The sequence below is a fragment of the Mustela lutreola genome, chromosome 8, assembly GCF_030435805.1.
Source record: "Mustela lutreola isolate mMusLut2 chromosome 8, mMusLut2.pri, whole genome shotgun sequence".
Lineage (NCBI taxonomy): Eukaryota > Metazoa > Chordata > Mammalia > Carnivora > Mustelidae > Mustela > Mustela lutreola.
Window position 1 is genome coordinate 13,255,169 of NC_081297.1, and position 6,298 is coordinate 13,261,466.

Below are 6,298 nucleotides of genomic sequence, written 5' to 3' on the forward strand. Positions count from 1 at the left end.
CCTCGGCCTTTCGCCTAAGAGTTTGTTTGCTGACTGTCTCTACCCCACAGGCTCTGCGCTTCTGCTGGCTAGGATCCTCTCCTGCTTTGTTCGCCACTCTGTTCCAGCATCTAGAACAGTGTCAGGCACATAGTAGGTGCCCAGTAAATCTCCTGTGAATGGGTGAGGCTGGGTCTCCAAGGTCTGAATGAGGAGCCAGCGGGCCTCATGGGCTGAGGAAACAGCTCATGCAGGAGCTACCTTTGTTTCTCTTAAACACTAACCAGATAAAATCTTTTTCAAGTGCTGAAGAAAGAACTATTGTCATAACCCAATTTTACACAGAACTTCCCTCCTGCTGGAATCTGCCCATCCTCGGAGCCTGGAAGTCTCTGGTTCATTTTATTTTGTTCTTTTCTTCCCTCCTTCATTTACCTGCTGGTGATTTTCCAGGAAATTACAAATGACGCCAGCGTTTGACAGATGGGGGAGCAGGGCTGGATGCTCTGGCAGGTCCCGACCGGCTGCTACAGTCCAGGTTCAAGTTCATGAACTATTCCTCTCTTACCTTTCCTCTCTGCAGCTGGAGCTCTGCTCTCTTCCCTCCTTCAGAGTCCAACTGCCCTAGGCCATCTCCCTGTAGCAACCCCCATGACTGAGTGCCCCCCTGCCTTACCCCCCATGAAGCGGTGACTGTATCCAAGGGGCGGGGGGAAGGAATGGTCACTGGACTGCTTCATCAAGTACCAATTCTCTCTTCTTGGACCCTGGAAGCTCTGAGGCTGCTGTATCCTTTCAAAGCCACCTTTATGGCTCCAAAGGAAGAATTACAAGGTCTCAGAGTTTGGTCACTAAGGTCCCCCACTGCCCACGGCATCTCCCCTAAACCCTCTGGCCTGCCAGCCAGCCACTGCCCCGGCAGCCCACTCCACCTCCGGCCTGAGGTGTTGCCCCTCCCCGCCCCCTCTGCCCTCCCTGAAACCCATCAGAGCAGCTGACTACAATCAGTTGTCAGGCAAAGAAGAGCTAATTAAACAAATCCACACAAGGCCTGTGTCCTAGAGCCAACCGCTAAACCTCCGCCCAACCCCAGAAGGTTCATATTCTTTAAGAGCCCAAAGGAATCATCTACAACTTAGCAATTTGCCAAGAGTCACTAGGACAGCTTTTTGAAACCCCTGACATCAAGATTGTCTGGGAACAACAGAACGAAAATGCAGGTGCCCAGGGGGACAGGGCAGTACAGAAAGAGCAGGCCTGGGTGCTGTAGGAGTTGCGCTGGTGGGGGGCAGGGGGGCGCCAATGTATGGCCCAGGCAAGAACGCTGACTGGGGCTGCAGGGAGACCTCTGTGACAGGCCCTCCAAGGGCTTCCTGGGGATACAGACACCTTAACCTGCCTAAGGCCCAAGATATTCTTCAAGACTTGGGAGCAGGTGAGCAAATGGGCTCAATTCCTATCTTGGCACCTCCGTTCCGTGGGCCCAGGGGCAATGTGGGAGGAAGAGGGCTCAAAACAGCATTCTCTCAGATATTGGCAATGATTCTCTCATCATTGCTTGCCTCTCACAAACTCCTCCACACCCACCACACCTCACGTCACCCAGGAGGATATGGCCCATCAGTCTTGATTATACAATATGGAAAACCATCCCAGACAACAAGGAAAACTAGGTGTGTCTGTCTGCACAGCACCAGTATTTTCTCAGGCAACACCAGGAAATGTCACCAGGATGGTCTTGCTCCGGAAGGGCTGCTCTCGTGAACCAAAAGCTAAAGTCAAAGCAGCACTCCAAACTCTTAGAGACAGGAACAGTGCCCACTGAATGAGCCAAAGCCTCTGAAGCAGAAAGGGAGAGAGTATGATGTGCTTTGTAGCCAGACAGGTCTGGCACCATAGATGTGGACTTCTAGGGATTCGCTGTAGACTGGGACTAGAGGTCCGAGCCCCGGAGTCTCTCCTGGCCTCCTGATGGGCCCCTGCATCCTATGTGTGTAGCTGACAATGAAACCAGCAGCCCAAGATTGCCGTGTTCTTTTCCTTTAGACTGCTCAGCTGATACATGACACTGCCTTTCTTACGGAAAATAAAACTCTGAAAAGCAATTTCTCAGCAATAAATTGTGTTGCGTGTGTGTGTGTGTGTGTGTGTGTGTGTCTATGTGTGTGGTCATCAGGCTTAAACTTACTCAAATTCAAGCCCCCGTACCTGCCACTTCCCTGTTCCTTCTCTTTTCATCATCATGTCTATTGACTGGTCCTCCTGGATCACTGCAGCATATGACAGTGATGACTGTTCCCTTCTTGAAATTTGCTTTCTCTCCCATAGGTTCTATGATGTCACTCTTTCCTGGATCTCCCCAGATTTCTTTGGTTGCTCTGCCTCCGTCCTCTGCCTTCCCTCTCCATGTTGGCCCTCTCCATGTTCTGCCTTTTGCTTCACAGACTCTACCTACATGCATGGCTTCCATATCTCCTGCACTGGTGACTTACATCTTTTCTCTCCTACTCTCCTGGGGACCAGAATGCTATCCCCCCAGAGTCAACTGCCATTCTTCCCATCAATCCTGACCTGCCTGTCTTCTTGTGTCTTCAAGCTCAGCCAAGAGTGTGAGTTCCATCCAGTCACCCAGGAGAACCCAGAGAATCATTCTAGTCTCCTCCACATACTAACACACCTCCATCTAGTCAGGGACCTGGTCCTGTCTGTCTCTATAGAATATCCCATGTCCCCTTCCCTCCCACCCTCCCCCTACGTCGGCACTACAACAACCTGACTTTGAGCCTCATCGTTGTTCTCCTGGACTATTATTTCCAACCAAGTTCTCCCTCCCAGTCTCAGCATCTACCATGCTTCTCCACACCCAATCAAAATAATCATTCCAGGGAGCAAATCTTAACATGCTCCTCCTCAGCCTGGGGTCTCACTTGGAAGTTCGGCATTGGGAAGTAGCAGTTGGGCAGACCTCTGTCATCTTGGTGTAAACCTTAATGAATTCAAGAGTGATGGGGAGTGGTGGCTCGGTCAGCCCCAGCCCAGCAAAGGAGAAACAACTCTAGATATTTCACACAGAGAGACTTTCATACAGGAGAAGTGGTTATGCAAGTGCTGGAGGATCTGGGGATCTGGAAGACAAGGATGCCATCAAGACATCAGCATGAAGGAGGCAGTGTGGCTAGAGTTCAGAATATGGGGCCACCCAGCCAAGCTGGAACCACAGCAAGGACATCTGTCAGGAGCAGGAGACTAGAAGAGATGCGGTTACTGCTGGAGATGTCACCCACAGCAGAGAGAGAACAAAAAAAATCTAGCTTCTCCCGACATCTCGCTCTCTGATCTCATACCAGTCCCTCCTCTGAACCAAACCCAGCTCCAAGTTTGCTAAGGGGTCCTTGGAAACTCAGCTCTCTGTGATGCAGAACAGAGCGAGGGAAGGGTAGAATATAAATGTGGCAGCAAACAGGCATGTGACTCCCACAGAGGGACTGGATATTCCTACAGTGGTGGGTTGGCTGGTTTGCCTGCACAGACAGAAAGCTCAGTTACAGGACTAATTGCACACAGGAGCTCTGGAAACCTGTGACTAATCTTCAGCAGGGATGGTTTACACACTTACCTTTCCCAAACCTCTTCAAACATGTCAATTCCCATGTTTGTGCCCCTAAATAGGAAACAAATAGTTCTTGGTCCTGATCATTTCTTCCACCTGGACTAACATTCTTCCTCTACTTATTTAAAACCCTCCCATCTTTGAGATCCCAGTTTAATTCCCATCTCTTCCACCAGCACTTCTGGACCACCACCATCAAGGAAGGGTGGACGAGGATTCTCAATTCTAGCTGAACACGGGAATGCTGAAAAGTTGCAGGATGCACGATTAGAGTTGGTTCCCAATAACATGAGAGGGACTTCCTGTGTTTCCTTCCACATGAAAGGGCTTTTTTTTTTTTTTTTTTTTTTTTTAAAGATTTTATTTATTTATTTGACAGAGAGAGATCACAAGCAGGCAGAGAGGCAGGCAGAGAGAGAGGAGGAAGCAGGCTCCCTGCTGAGCAGAGAGCCCGATGCGGGGCTCGATCCCAGGACCCCGGGATCACGACCTGAGCCGAAGGCAGCGGCTTAACCCACTGAGCCACCCAGGCGCCCCTGAAAGGGCTTTTATTAATGTGACTTTTAGCCCCCCTTCACCCTCCAAGAGGTAGAGAGTCTTCTAAGATGACTGGACAGGGCATTCTTGGTTCAACTCTATCCTTTTGTCTCTTGGGAGCAAACTTACCTGCCCTCTATCTGCCTTGCCCTCTATTCCTCTAGACTCTCACCTGGTCCATGCCCACATGAATGGGGGGGGGGTACGTATATTAAATTTTGGAATTAATTTGCAGGCCCATTTGATTCTCACAATGAGCTATGGCTTCTAGTTTAGCCTTTAACAATAATAAAGAAATACTGCGGCCTTGAGTGATACTCTGGGTCCCCTAGCTTTTTTAAAGCCTGAGCAGGAGAGAGGATATATCAGTCCCTCTTAGAAAAGAGGATTAATCAGTCCCTCTAAGAAATTCTTAACAAATGGCTTTTATCTCAGGCTCCCCTTTAGAGAGTCCTTTATATCCATTTCTTTGTTGTTTTGCTTTTTTTTTTTTAAAAAAATTTCTTTATTTATTTTAGAAAGAGAGCCCAAGCAGGGGGAGGGACAGAGGGAGAGGGTAAGAGAGAGAAAGAAGCAGACTCCACATTGAGCCAGGAGCCGTACGTGGGGCTTCATCTCACGACCCTGAGATCGTGATCTGAGCTGAAATCAAGAGTCAGGCACTCAACTGACTGAACCACCCAGGTGCCCTCCATTCCCTTCTATTTTAATGAGATACACCCCTAACTCTGACCTGGTCCATTCTGGACTTTGGATATGACTCAGCATTCCTCTGGCTTGAAATATGAGCACAGTAGACCCTCATCTCCCCCTCTGTAGAATTGCTTGATGCCTCCAGATCCTGCCTCCTGGCTTTTTACAACCCACCCTTTTGGAACAAGTCATTTTCAGCCCAACATGATGCTGACTCTTTCTTGGGTACTTAGTGAGGCATCTTCACGTGGTTGCTAAGAATCTGGCTTTGAAGCCAGATAGCCTGGATTTGAATGGTCTTTCCACTTAACAGCTGTCTAGCCTGGGGCAGATATTTAAACTCCCTATATTATAGCAATACATAATAATCAATCTTCATAAAGATGATGTGAATCATCAAACCAAAATCAAAGTCTGTTGAATGTGCTGTTTAAGGAGATAAAAAAATACATAGCACATTCTAGAAATATTTATATCCACAATGGTTTTCAGACTGTTGGTGCTTGAAGGGCTAAGCTTTGATTATCTTGAAAACCAATTCAGAAAGGAGGTATCACTTCCTGACATAGCTATGTAATTGAAGCACAGCAAAACTTATGAGGAGGCAACATTGTACAGTGGAAAAGGTCTGCATTCAAAGGCAGACCTGAGTTCGAGAATCTCATCTCTGTCCTCAGCATATAAACTCATGTAAGGTGTTTGACTTCCCTAAGCACCTGTGTCTGTGTGTGAAAGTGGGCATAAAAATTACTACCTTGCAAAATCATCATGAACTAATGTAGGTGCAAGAACATAAGTGGGTACTGACTCTGGGCAGGGGAGCGTTCTTCCAGTCCCCTGGGATCTGGATATGAATGCTGTTGAGTGCACTCAGATGGAACTCTTCTGCCCATCAACTTATTTGCCCCATAGAAATAGGAAGATACACACCCCCCCGAAAGAAAAAGGATAGCTTCCCTTTGCTATTCAAAATAATTTAGGGGTGCCCGGATGTCTCAGTTGGTTGTGCATCTACCATCAGCTCAGGTCATGATCTCAGGGTCCTGGGAACAAACCCCGCATTGGGCTCCCTACTCAGAGAGGAGTCTGCTTCTCTTCTCTCTCCCTCCGTCCCACCCCCCATGGCAGATTGTGCACATGCTCTCTCTTTCTCTCTCTCAAATAAATAATCTTTTTTAAAAATCATTAAACTATGTTGGATGGGCTTGAAAGCACCAACCAAATCCTGATCACACAGAATACAGAATTATAAGGTCCCCGAGAATTCTTCATGAGGGTTGGAGAAGAAAAGCAAATCTTCTTATTAAGGGCTGAGAAACAATGATGAGCATTTTCCCTGGATCTGGGAGGCTCAAACTCTGTCCTGACCCAGGTGCCCCACTGACAGGCTTATGCCCAGGAAAGAGCCCATATGAAGGGCTTTAATGAAGCCACATGATACCTACAAAGCACATCCAAAGCAGTGCTCAGGGGGAAATG